The following is a 14,599-nucleotide window of genomic DNA, read 5'->3' as shown; positions in this document are numbered from 1 at the left end:
AACTTACTATGAAATATCGTGACTTATGGAATGCAGAAAGAAGAATTGTGGCCAGAATTGGATCGATTGTTACTATCATATGTTGATAATTTTTAGAACCACCAAAGAAACTACTTGCAAGATCATATAATCATTCTGAAGAAGGAGCTGAACCTATCAACAATAGTCTAGCCCTAGACAAATATCATATTCGTAATTGAGGAGTTGATGGATGAGCTTGGGGCAGTATGATGGTTTTCAGAGATTGACCCGAGATCAGGGTACTGGCAAGTAAGAATGACCCCTACTGATATACACAGACAACATTTGAATCTCATGAGATATTATGAGTTTATTGTGATGCCATAAACTCTCTCTGCCCCACGAATGCTCTTGCAACATTTCAAAATTCAATGAATACTATCTCCGTCTTATAAAAGATGTCACATGTGTAGGATAACACTAGATTTAGGAGGTTTTGTTGTATATATTAAGTGAAGAGAACAAATACAATTTTGATATTAATGCGAAAAAGAACTTTTTCCATAAATGAAAATGTAACATCTTTAGTAAGACAAACTAAAAAGCAAAGTGAAACATCTTTTATGGACTGTACTATTTTTAGACAATATCTAAAAAAATTTATTTTAGTATTCTTTGATGATATAGTAGTGTGTAGCAGTGGTCAGACTGAACATGTGGTCAGAGAGCATCAATTTCTCTCTCCGTCCCATAAAATATGTACTCTTTCCTTTTTAGTCCGTTCCACAAGAATATGCACTTTCTAAATTTAAAAACTCTTTTCTCTCTAATGAAGTGAGATATATTTTTCACTAACAATACTTTAATTACTTTTTCCTTCTACAATTGTGCTAGGCCTGAAAATTTAATCCGCGGGTTTCGGGTATTCCCGACCCAATCCCAATACCCGACGGATTATGGGTACCCGAAACCCGAAATAATGGGTTCGGGTACGGGTTTGGGTAGTTAATGTTAGGATTTTTCGGGTTTAGGGTACCCCAAACCCGTATTAGGGTACCCAACTAATACCCGATTAAACCCGATTAATTATGTATTTGTGATAAATATTTTTATTTAGTATAGGGCCTATGGCCTATAAGGTAAATATAGGGTAACTTTATTTAATCACATGTAGATTTATAAATTTTTTCGTATGCCTCACTTTTTCAAGTTTCCTTCACGCCGCTGCTGCTGCTCTCTTTTTGCCGTTTGCTCTCTTCTTTACATACATGTTCGGTTCATGTTGCATTATTTATGTTCTTACTTGTTATCTTTTGAAAATATATAGTTAATTAGTTATGCTTTCTCCATTTTATATACATGTTCATTTAATGTCTTAAAAAGTTATTTTAATCTCTTTTATAATCCCTTTTATGTTTTAATTTATACCAAATTTTTTTTTATAAATTAAGTAGTGTCTATTTGTCTAAGGTCTATTTTATATAATATAGAATTATAGTCAATAAATAGTATAAGTATTGTGTGATTTTTAATAATTTCTATTCTCATCACAATTTAATTTATATAAAAGAAGAAATTTTAAATATAATAATTCCGGGTTTATGGGTACCCGATTAGTTGGGTTCGGGTACCCGCATTGGGTATTAGGGTACCCGAATTCACATACGGGTCGGGTATTGGGTATGATATTTTTGAGATTTCGGGTTTGGGTACCCGCGGGTACCCGAACTTACACCCCTAAATTGTGCATTAAAACTCATGTTCAACCAAAGGTGAATATTCTTGTGAGATGAATGGAGTATTAGCTAATAGATATCTAAATGTGAGTTTGGTAGTGTCTTATATTGTGTTTGCAGCGGCAGATTTTGTAAGTTACACAAATTACACACATGATCTATTTAGGTGATTATCTAGACTAGATCAATTCGTACGAATTGACATGTTTCATGCAAAAACTTAAATTAAATCATGCTTTAAGTGTAATTAAACCCTACTCATAAATCATAAGGAGTGAAATAGATATCTTGATGTTGATGATTCTCCAAATAACCGAAGTGGCTTCCTATCTCCACGTGATGATCTTTCTAACTTGACAAGAAATTTTCTGACTGTTTCCTAAACTAGTATTTTGATCTTAAAGTGAACTAAGTTTAGAATAGAGAAGAGACATAATTCATATTCTAGAGTAAAATTTCTGATTATTTTTGTAGTATGCTGGTCGTACTCCATTGTGTAGGAAAACTTTTTTACCGTTTTAGTGTTCTTTATTCAATAATGCTATTATTTATTTCAATTATCTTTGCTTCATTAAATTAATAAATTATATATTTATGATTCTATCATTTAATTAAGTAGCGCCTAAATTATTATATGTATACAATTAGTTTAATTGAGTTTTTGATAAGAAAATTTTATTTAAGTTTAAACTCAAATAAAATATGTAACTTACAAAAATTGGCCCTAGACGGAATTTGCAATTCTGATTAGGATTTGCAATTCTGATTAGGAGATTGGAGAACTAGGACTTTTTTTGAATAATTTGATATCGAAAAATAGCAATAATTACTAAATATAGTTAATAGTTTTTATAAGTCTAAAAATATGATGAGATGTTAGAATTCTAAGACATTGATAAGACGTTTTCTGCGATTAATTCAATATTGCAGAGGAATTAAATCAAATTGTATTAATCTATATGAATATACAATGCTATGAGAATTAAGTGCGTGAATTTCATGTAAGATTGAAACTGAAAAAATTGGAAGAATTTTTGCCAAGGTGTATAAAGTTTTAAGTTTAATTAAAGAGGATTGAAATATCAATATAATTAAGTATTACAAGCATGATGTGGGTAGAAGTAAGAAGAAATTTAGGATTAGATTAGTGTTAATATAAAATTTAATGTTGAAGGGAAATTGGTAAAATCACATAAAATAAACCAATTTATGTACCTAAGTTGAGGATTCTAGATTATTTTTTATAATTTGTTGCCAAATGGCACAAAATTGTTGGAACAAATAAAATAATCATAAGACACCATATTAAAATATCGAAGAACACACTTTTTTTCATAAGATACCACACCATATTAAAATAGCTAAGAACACACTTTTTTTCCCCACCTCCGGGGAGACAAAAATCGACAGCCACCCCTTGAACTCCCTAGGCATTTTCTCCATTTTTCTTACTAGTTTTTGCATCGTTATTAGAGGGTTAATCAAGGTAATTCTATCTATCTAACCTATTTTTATATAAAAGTAATTTATGGATTCATGAGTCTTATATTTTAGGAGTTTCGAAAATATTAAGAATGATTAAGCATGTGATTTGTCTCTTAATATGAATTATATGTGATTTTAGGATACTAAAAGTATGTTTTGTGGTTGTTTAAGGAACTGAAAATGTTTTCATTATATTACATGTTGACCGAAAATTAATCTTTATAAAGAACTATATGCTGTGAATTTCATTTGATGAATTTGAATACATATACGTGAATTAGGGGAGATATAATGCTAAATGAAATTTTATTTTAATTATTGGTAATGATTTAGTATATTTTGGAAAACTAATAAAGAATTATACCGTATATTTATCTAGCAGACGGATTGAATTGTGAGAACTGGCTATAGAAATGAATTCTAGACTTGCAATAATGTTTGTCATGATTTTTGTAAGAATCGACTGAATGAGAATAAGTTAAATTAGAAATTTAATTAGAATATTATTGAAAACACAAGTTAAATTAAGATAATAAATGAAATTATTTAGATGATATGAAAACATGATTTAGATGAATATGGATGTCAATGTAGATTATTGAAAATTTAATTTACGAATCAATTGGAAATGAGATGGAATGACGAGTGAGCATGAGAACTTACGTGATGCCTCGTGCTTGGTCGATTACATTCGGTACAATTGGCATGCCATAGAACAACAGTTCTGCATTATCTGTAATCACTTGTCTTCAGGATAACCGAAGCGAGGAACGTCTGATATCTGATCTGTCTGATTCTCTGTCTGCACCCTTAAGGGTGATCTGATTATCTATCTACACCGTCATGGGTGATCTGATTCTCTGTCTGCATCCTAAATGGGTGGTCTGTGCGGAGTCTTCTCGAGGACAAAATCTGCATCTCTATCTGATTCTGTTTCTAATCTGGTTCGCGTACCCTAGTCTTTCACTCAGCACCTCTCACATGAATATAAAAATTATATTCTCTCTCAATTTAACACACAAAACAAAACCTCCTAAAATCTCGTGCCGTCCCACAAGTGTGACATCTTTTGTGGGACGGAGGGAGTACCAAAAATGATATTAAAATATCTTCTCTCATTCTCCTCCCTCTTTATACTATTATTATTAATCAATATTAATATTATTATTTTGATGTTACAAATTACTCCCTCCGTCCCAGCTAAGATGACACATTCCTTAGCCGGCACGGGATTTTAGGAGTAATTGGTTAATGTGTTTAATTGGAGAGAGAAAAGGTGAGTCGAAGTATTAAAATAGAGAGAGAAAGAAAGGTGAATATTTTAATAGGGGTGGAAAAAAGTGGTTGAGTGTGTTAATTGGAGAGAAAAAGTTTCTAAAAAAGGAAATGTGTCTGTCATCTTGGTTGGGACAAACTAAAAAGGAAAACGTGTCATCTTAAGCGGGACGGAGGGAGTAATAATTAATTAATTTTTTTAATATCATTCAATTATACTCAATTAATAAATTAGTTTTAATTAATAAACAATTATAGTATAATTATTTAAATTATGAATCATATAATATTATATAATAATAAGTATTATTATTATTATTATTATTTTATATTAAATTAAAGAGCTAGGTTTAAAGTTTTTTTAATTTTTTTTTTAAAATTTTGGGTTTAATTTTTGTTTTGGTAACTTTTTACGGTTTATGGAACTTGTCATATAGCAATAGTAGTACTGATCTTTACATTCCAATGGAACTTAGTACAAACTCTTACATATAATATTAGTATCAGGTTCTCATATTCGTGTCACACACATGTAATAGAATCTTGAGTTGTAAATAATTGTTTTAACCAAATTAGAAAATTGGTTAAATTTTAGAAATTTCTAAATAAAACATTCTAATTAAAAGTAATTACAATTGGTATTTAGTGAAGATTTCTGAAATAACTTTGAAAGTGTTGACTTCACTTTATGAACTGAAATTCGAAAAGTAGATAAAAAATGACATAATTTTTGAAATATTCAATAACTAATTAATATAGTGTTAATGAAAATTTAAAATTATAAATTACATTCATAATGATATAATCAATTGAATATTTCAATTGAATATTTTTAGTTAGGTATTTCAACCCTAAAAGGAGTATAAAATAATTTAATTACAAATATTCAATTGATTTAGTTAGGTGTTCTTGATTTATATTATAAATATAATTAGAGGGTATTGTTAGGTTGAAATTTCATTAATAAAATGGCAGAAAATATAAAATTATATTTCAAACCATTTTCTAAAATCTTCTCTAAAACTCTCGCTGAAAACCTGCAAATCTTCATACAAATCTTCATAAAATCGAAGACCTTCAAAATCGAAAACCTGCAAATCTCGCTAAAAAATCAGCCGATCTTCAAATTTCAATTCATAGACCTTCAAAATCGAAGAGCAAAATCGAACAGTTTTGTGCAATGACGATAGAAAAGCAAAATCAAAGGCAATTGGCTGAAACGCCGATTGTAGCTGAATCGGCTGAAGTAGACCTGCCCACGGTTCATGAACCGGCGGTTTCGGTTCGGAACCGCCGGTTCCGGTTTTAGAAAATATGGAACCGGAACCGAACCGTGAGGCTATTTCACGGTTTTGGTTTTGGTTCGAAAACCAGCAGTTTCGGTTTCGGTTCCAAACCGCCGGTTTTTGGACGGTTCGTAGCGGTTTAGGTTCGATTTCACGGTTTTTTTCCTTTATTTTTTTTTGCCATGTAGTTTGAAATTATAAAATAAATTGAAACAAGAAATAGATAGTTTAAATTGAAACAAATGAGAAATATGAGGCAAATAGAGATCATTGAGAGATTGAAGAGAGAAATTCTTGAACAATAATGGGGTGAATGTAAGTAAGAATAGAGGGGAGTATTTATAGATAAAAATGGAGGGAAATGAGATCTAATTTGAATTTAAAATCAGCATTTACATAATAAATAAATAAAACTAAAAAAATAGTGTTTTGTGCCATCATTTTTGAAGAGTGCAACCATCACCCACCACCAACCAATGAACCAATGAACCAATCAATTTTGAAGAATGCATATTCATATTTTGAAGACTACATAATCATACGTAAAAAATGGTGAGATTGCATTAACTAAATTAATTGAATTTAATCGATCTTGATTAACTAAAACTAAATCATGTATGATCAACAATGCCAAAGAACCAATCAATTTTGAAGAATGTATATTCATATTTTGAATACTACATGATCATACTTAAAAACCGGTGAGATTGCATATATAACGCTTTTATATACGAAAATAGTGCAACATTAATGCTACTTTTGATAATTACAAATTTTGATCTCATTTTGGTTTCTGCGACATTTTGTGCATTATTGCAACAAAGCATCCCTTTTCAATTTTTAGCAAAATAGATGTGGAATAACTATCAAAATGTATTAAATGTGATTAGTTATTTTGAATCATTTCAGTCATTTTTGAATCCATTCCAATGAATAGTTATTCATATATGTAATTAAATTATAATTGTGAGAGAGAAAAGCAACATAATATACAGAAATAACTATAAATATTCACACAAGTCTAATGTTCACATTTAAAAGTTCAAATATAAATCATGTTCCCTTCTTAATTTTAGTAGAAATCAAATCAATATTAATTCATGTTGGAACCGTGAAACCGCCGGTTAACCGGCGGTTCGGAACCGTTCGAAACCGGCGGTTTGGAACCGTCCGGAACCGGCGGTTTGGTCAAGGTTTCGGTTCAAAATATTTGGAACCTGAACCGAACCACGGTTCTAAATTTCACGGTTTCGTTTCGGAATATTTCTCGCGGTTTCGGTTCGGAACCGTAACCGGAGGTTACGGTTTTAACCGCCGGTTCGATAAACCTTGGGCAGCTCTAGGCTGAAGCAACGATCGAAGAGAATCGGCATTCCAAATCGGCGGTGGTGGAAGCAACTTCTTCAGGTTGATGAATTTTCAAAATCGGCATTCAAAATCGTCGTTCATCCGAAAATTGAAGAATTTTTGAACAACATACGACTAATTCGATGGAGTTTGGTTGAATCTGAAGTTTTTAGGTTGATTTTATCGACTTTGATTCTGTTTTTATGCTTTATTTGTTGATGCACAGTCAAATTTGTTCCTAATCAGTTTATTTATTTATTTATTTTGCTTTTTCATTTTTAGGTTCGAGTACACTTCATAATCAAAGCCTAAGGTGTTATCTGATGGATTCTTCATCTTATTCATAGTCGACGTCGACGAATGTTGAAGGTATTTTGGTTTGATTTTCATTAGCATGACTTTTTTGTACTTTGTTGGTGACTTATACTCTGTTGACATAAATGCAGATTTGTTGACATTCTATATAGAATTTATTGAGTATACTCTCTGTTGCTATCATGATAATTTCCTGTTCACATAAATGCAAATCTATTGATATTTGAATTGATGTTTTGTTGACATAAATGCAAATATGTTGACATGTATGTTACCTGTTAAATATTCTATATAGCTATACTCTGTGTTGACATACAAAATAGTCGTATCCAAAATGCACCCCCCAGATGAAGAGCCCTTGCTGTTGTGTTTGTGGGTGGAGGAAGTGGTTATGGATAGGGTTGAGAGTCCATGGTAGGATGTGTGAGATGTTGCTGATGTGTTGGTGCTGCAAATTTTGAGATTTTGATTCTGGATTTTGGAAGTACTACTCTATGTTGTCAGTTAAGATATGCTAGTTGACATATTTGGATCTTAGTTTATATGTTGATATGTTGACACTATTCTAGTTGATATGTTGTCAGTTAAGATATGCTAGTTGATATGCTGGTGTATATTTTGAGACGTAGTGTTTAGATTTTGATTCTGGATTTTGGAAACCTTCTATGTTGTCAGTTAAGATATGCTAGTTGACATTATCTATTTCAGCTTGTTGACATATTTTCTCATTATGTTATAGGATCTGTTATTTCAATTTGTAATGTTGAGTTGAGGCTTTATGAAGGTGAAAAATTTTCTTCAATTGAGGAGGAATTTGCTTTTATTAAAAGTATGCTTAAGAGGTTTGTTTTGATTGTCGAAGATTTGAAAATAAGTCTAGTGGTGGTGTTGTTATTTTTCAGTATGTTTTTGCAACAGACAAAATTTTCATACAATTGATCCGTTGGATGTCGATACAAATATATCTGAGGAAGGGAATGTGCCAGATGATGATAAAGTAACTTCAAAGAAAGAACGCAGATGTGGCAGAGTTGGAGAATCACTGGAGAAGCTAATGGCTTGTGTGTGCAGTTGACATGACTTGTATGTACAGTTGATACGATATGGTTTGTACGTGTAGTTAACATGACTTATAATTGTAGTTGACATGACTTGTACGTGTAGTTGACATGACTTATAATTATTGACATAGCTTGTACGTGTAGTTGATATTACTTGTACGTGTAGCTGACATATTATATACCATAGTTGACATGACTTGTATGTGGAGTTGAGACGATATGTGTGAAAATGAAAGATCATGTACCATTTATGTAGTTCACTCTTTATTTTAATAGGCAATCGCGCTTGGTTTTACAAGCCTACTTTTATAACGTTTCATCATAAAAATTAGATAACGTTATACAAAAATAATAAAAGTTTTTAATAAATTACAAACCTAATAAGGACATCTAGTAACACTACTTTAACTATCTTTACATTTTTCTTTTTTACTTTTTACTTTTTTTTCATTCTTTACTAATTAGACATTTATTTTAGACACAAAAATTAAGAAATTGAATTATTAAAATTTAAGCTTGTCATACCTTAATCAAAAAGGTTTTCACTCCATTTTTATTTGGGATAACTGCTTTTAAAGTCACCAACTTTCCATGAATTCCGGTTTTTCCCACGAACTTTAAAAAGTTCGTGTAATGTCACGAACTTTATTGTCGGTTGCCATTTTCCCATGTCAGTTTTCCGGTCTGATTCAAACTGTTCGTTTTCTATTAAGACAATGTCCAAATTATTTTTTCTTACTATCGTTATCTTCGTCTTTGAAATAGCTTCGCGTGGGTACCTTGTACGCCTCAATCGGAACTCGGATGAAGAAGTTATGGACATTATGATGGTACAAGGTCGCGCAAAGGTCGCAGCCTTCATCAAATGGCCATAACTTCTTCATCCGAGTTTCGATTGAGGCGTACAAGGTACCCACGCAAAACTATTTCAAAGACGAAGATAACGATAATAAGAAAAAAAATTTGGACATTGTCTTAATAGGAAACGAACAGTTTGAATCAGACCGGAAAACCTGACATGGGAAAATTGGCAACCGACAATAAAGTTCGTGACATTACACGAACTTTTTAAAGTTCGTGGGAAAAACCGGAATTCATGGAAAGTTGGTGACTTTAAAAGCAGTTACCCCTTTTTATTTAGCAAGTTCAGGTTTTGATTACAATTTTATTTAGAAAATATTATTTTTGTTCTCTTAGGAGAAATTTTATTTATACAAGTAATTTAGTAAAATATCAAGTACTACTTGAATTATTATTATTAATATAAGTAATATATTATTCCTGTTTTATATAAGTAAATTGTAGATTATTAATATAAGCTTTTTAGATTAACTGAACGTTTGAATCCTAGTAAAAGGAGATTAAACATTAAAAAATATGATTATATCACTAAATTCTAAGAATAGCGTGTGATACATACCTTTTGGGATAGAAAATTAAATTAGACTAGGAGATTAAACATTAAAAAATATGATTATATCACTAAATTCTAAGAATAGCGTGTGATACATACCTTTTGGGATAGAAAATTAAATTAGAGGAGTCAATTAGAGAACTGCAACGAAAATTGAAAAACGAATTAGAACATTATCTGAATACAGTTGTTTTCGTGAATCGGCATGAAATCGGAAAAACAACAAAAACGAACCTTATTAACAAAATTTACAAATTTTCAAAAAAAAAAATAAAAAAAAATAATTGAAGAAATTGATGAATTGTAGAAAGAAGGTGATTCGCTCAGATTCTATGGGTGTAAAAGAGTCTTTCATGCCAATGATAGCATTCAGAACGAGGAATTGAATTCTAATCATTGCTAAAATCCCCTTCAAATTCAAATTCAAAAGAAATTGAGAAACGCGGCTCAGACACGCATAAAATTCAGCATACATATCAAACGAAGTCCAAAACTCAGCATCGAGAAATGTTTTCTGTCTTCACAGCCACAAAAATTGAGATGTAAATTATACAAATATCTGTAGGAAGACAAAGTTGAGGAAGCTTAAGTTTACATCTTATATTTATAGGCTTCTCGGTGTTAGGTTTAGGGTTTAGCCTTATATGGGCCGAGAACCCATTTTAAATTGGGCTCCCGACTATGGGTTACTGTTCAGTGTGTCTAATTTAGCATTTTCACTTGTAGCAAAAAGTGATGCGGTCACCCTGCCGGCCCCACACCCCAGTCCGATAATTTGTGAGGGGTTCAATCAGGGTACACAGCGGCCCGTTAGAGAGGAGGCCTTCAACCCACTGTCTTGATAGGAGCCCATCCCCCAAGGCCTCACACTTGTGCCTGAGAGATGGAAGCTCCCACACGCCAGTAGTGGGATTCGAACCCAGTTCCTTATAGCAATATCTGCTTCCCCGGAACCAACTGTACTAAGCCCCTGCGGACGCTAATTTAGCATTTTCACTTTTTCACTAAATGATTCTTCTTCCTTTACTTTCAGGTACTCATAAATGATGTTTTGCTAAGGATTTTACGTTTTCAAAATAAAAATATTTTTTTATATAGAAATGAAAGCTGTATAAAATTTTTATGGAAAATAATGTTATGTCAAAATTTTATGAAAAATAAAGTTAGGAGTTAGTAACTTTATCTACTAGTATTAAATTATAAAATTTTGGAAATGTATTATTAACTACTGTTTTATTATCTAAAATTTTCATTTATTTGATCAATTTTGCAGGATAATGCTTCTTATTGCTTGACAACCAATTTATGTATGATCTATTGATATGTGGCGGAATAGAATGAGACAACAAACATTAGAATTTAATTGATAACACTATAACTAATATACCAAAAATGTTAAACTTATTAGTGAGAACTTTAGTGTCTTTGGACATTGAATAGTTTTAAGAGGTTTTAAGTGTCTCTTCTCTGTTATCCAAGAAAGACTTAGAATAGTTTAAGACCCGTTATAGTAAACATTGAAATCATGAATGGATATTTGAACTATTAATTAATAAACCGAATAGTGAAATCTTATCATCGAAATTCCTCTCTTTACCTGATCTATCTTATATGTTTATTTACTTTATTTTATTATTTATTTGATTCTGCTTTAGTTATAAAAATCCAAACAAAACTCTCATTTGTTCAAATAGTATTACACTTGCTTACAATAGTCATTAGTCAGTTTGTCTATTAGTCCATATGATTCGATATCACATGCTTACCTCCATCTGTACCAAAATTATGTCTACTCACAGTTATTTTTAGTATTAGGCCATTAGCAATGGAAGGGCCCTTCCGGAGGGCCCTTCTTTTTTTATTATTTCCACATCATCAATTTTTGAGAGGGCCTATCTCCCCATAATGGAAGGGCCCTTCCATAGGGCCTTCCCATTTCCACTTCATTTCCACATCATCATTTATTTTATTTTAATTTTTTAGCACTTATATATTTAATATATTATTAACTTAATTAAATTAAAATGTAAAAATATTATAGTACCTGAAATAAATTTTAATTTATCTCAAATATGTGACAACTTATTAATTAACTAAATGAAAACCTAAATTAGCCCATCCCAAATATAGTCCATTCATTTAATAAAATTATTGGCCCATTCATTTATAGTCTATCTATTTAACAAATTTATTGGCCCACTAATTTATAGTTTAAATAATAAATTAGGGTTTTCCTCTCACAACCGCCGCTTTCTTCTTCTTCTCCCTCCCTCCTTCTTCTTCTTCCTCTATGTTTCTTCCCCTCTCTCATTCTGTTGCAGGAAAAAAAACAAAAAAAAAAGAAGAAGAAGATGAGGGCCGATCGTCGGCCCTCTCACCACAATGGAGGACCGATCGACGCCCCATTTGGATCGGCCAAGGCCGATACATCGGCCCTTTTGGAGAGAGAAGGTGGAGCCGCTGGACGGCCCTTCCACCGCAATGGTGGGGCGATGAGGGCCGATGGGGAAGGCCCCTCCATCGGCCCTCCATTGCTAATGCTCTTACTAAATTGTGCACACCTTTAGTCAAAGTCATTTCGAATATTAATCTTGTTTGCTATAAAAGGCTATTTCAATATATCCGTAGATTTTATCTTGTGAACTAGAAATCCCTACTAGAACTGTAATATCATTATCACAAGATCTTCATCAGTCATCACCATTGCGGCTGCCATCTTCTCAATGTGATGCCTCACCATCATCTCACGATACTCCTCTCCGTTAATTCATCGTCTTTAAACGCAACCCATCTCACATCCGCCTAATACCCGGCTCTCTTCCCAGAATCCGTGAATCCTCTTAATCCATCGGATGGGCTTTATCCTCCGTGACCAACATGTACAGTACCACCTAGTTCTCGATCTCAATCCAGCTGCGCCCTGCCCATCTATTCATCCTCCACCTCTTAACTCTAGCGACTCCTTCCCTATTACGCTCCCTGGCATATAGATCCGAGAGCATGACATCTGGGGCCGCGTTTGACGGGTGTAACTCAAGACACCGGCTTGCAACTTTCTCAGCTAACTGCACATTTCCACTCATTCTCAGCAGCGATCCCCAAATCATGATGTTTGGTTATTATAAGGGCATCGTTTCACTCTCCGCACTCGGCCTACAAGATCGATTATGCAGGTATAGTGCTGTAACGCAGCTTCAATTTGGAACTTTGATGTCATAACGGAAGTATCTCTCTCCATCCTCGACTCTCCCAGTACAGGCACAAGCACAGAGGACAGACACAAAGGTAACATTCGTTGGAGCAAAATCTTTCTTGAGTATCTGCTCAAAAAGCAACAAGGACTCAGTCCCAAGCCCATGCCGAGCGTAGCCAGCAATCATAGAATTGAATGGGGCATCATTGTGCTCAGGCATCCAATCAAACACCCTTGTTGCATTTGGAATACATGGCGACACAACATTGTCTATAGAGACTCTATTTCTCCGAACAGGACATTTGATGAATAACGAATGTATTTGCGTCTCTTTTGAGGGGGATGACATTCTAGAACAAGCCCTAATCACACAACGAAGGTGCAGCCATCGGGGATCAAACACCTTCCTATAGTTCATTTCGAATATAGATCAATCAGACAACTTCCAATGTGCCTGTAGCCATGGAATCCCATCTTGATCAACTTACCATGAAACAGCGTCCCACAGCGTGAGTCCTCCAAGGTCGTAAACTCTTAATCTATCATCTCTTCATACAAATCAAGTGCTTTGAGCCCCCCCCCCCCCCCCCCCCCCCCCCCTAGATCATCGAATTCCAAGACACCTCATCTTTAACCAACACCATATATATAGCTAAACACCCTTTCACCCTCATGAAAATAAGGGCATTACTCACTGAGGAGTAACCATCGAATTCGCCTAAAAGAGCCAAGCAGTGCAGCTGCTTGATCAATCCAACGTTTGAGTGCATTCGAAAAGGTGAATCCGTCAATCCCCAAACCCGACTCCTGCGCATTCGAAATGAGTTTGAGTGCAGGAGTTCAGCGTCAGCGGCAATGAGTGTGTTGTAAGAGACAAGGTCCGGTTCTGGAATTGTGTCGAACATGTGGTGTGCAAGATGGGGAAGTGATTCTTTAGCATAGGCCTTGATCATGAGGTTGCAGGCGTCAGAGAGACGGTGGCATTTGGAGTAGAGGAGAGTGAAGTGGTTGGAAAGGTAGGTAATGTGTGGAATGGAAGACTTGAGGTAAGAATTTTCCGGTGGCGGCGGAGCCACATGGGAGCAACCGAGCAAGGACGCATTAAGGGTGTCCACAATGGTCATTAAATTTTGAAGCTTCATCACCAAATTGAAAACAATCCATCATAGAAAACGATTGACTCTTATTTTTATGAATGGTCATTGCATACGACTAACCTACTTTTTGACACAAATACCCTTATTTTTATTCAAAAGCAGTCAGCCTATAACTAATACCCTATAACTTACACAGAATAACTGTTTATAAATTGACCACCTCCAGATCTGAACGTGTTGCAGAAATTGAAAGAAAAAGTGTATGACTCTAAAATAAATCCGAACGTGTCAAACTAATTGGAGAAAAATGTGTACGAGTCTACAACTAAAATTAACTCAATCAATATCACTATGTGAAGCTAAAAGGGAAATAAACAGAGTTAAATGTATACGAAAAAATTATCACTATCACCTTCATATATGAAATTC

General features: G+C 33.5%; 1 long non-coding RNA gene, 2 other non-coding genes and 1 pseudogene across 3 annotated transcripts; all 4 read right to left on the bottom strand.

Annotated features, from left to right (window-relative positions):
- Positions 1–9,827: 9,827 nt before the first annotated feature.
- Positions 9,828–10,468, bottom strand: LOC148931234 (uncharacterized). Its single transcript, XR_016137106.1, has 2 exons — positions 10,354–10,468; positions 9,828–10,021 (listed from the first exon to the last, which is right to left on the bottom strand). It is a non-coding gene; the product is annotated as an uncharacterized LOC148931234 (long non-coding RNA).
- On the bottom strand, positions 10,199–10,286 carry LOC148931236 (small nucleolar RNA snoR8a). Its single transcript, XR_016137487.1, has one exon. It is a non-coding gene; the product is annotated as a small nucleolar RNA snoR8a (small nucleolar RNA).
- Positions 10,323–10,409, bottom strand: LOC148931235 (small nucleolar RNA snoR126). The gene has a single exon (XR_016137486.1). It is a non-coding gene; the product is annotated as a small nucleolar RNA snoR126 (small nucleolar RNA).
- A 2,068-nt stretch (positions 10,469–12,536) lies between the features above and the next one.
- LOC148931233 (pentatricopeptide repeat-containing protein At3g49710-like) lies at positions 12,537–14,197 on the bottom strand (annotated as a pseudogene).
- Positions 14,198–14,599: the final 402 nt, after the last annotated feature.

This window comes from Salvia hispanica, chromosome 3, assembly GCF_029641045.1.
Source record: "Salvia hispanica isolate PSC_SH4W2 chromosome 3, Shi_PSC_v1, whole genome shotgun sequence".
Classification (NCBI taxonomy): Eukaryota; Viridiplantae; Streptophyta; class Magnoliopsida; order Lamiales; family Lamiaceae; genus Salvia; species Salvia hispanica.
The sequence above is the reverse complement of the archived record's forward strand: the minus strand, read 5'-3'. Positions and strand labels throughout refer to the sequence as shown.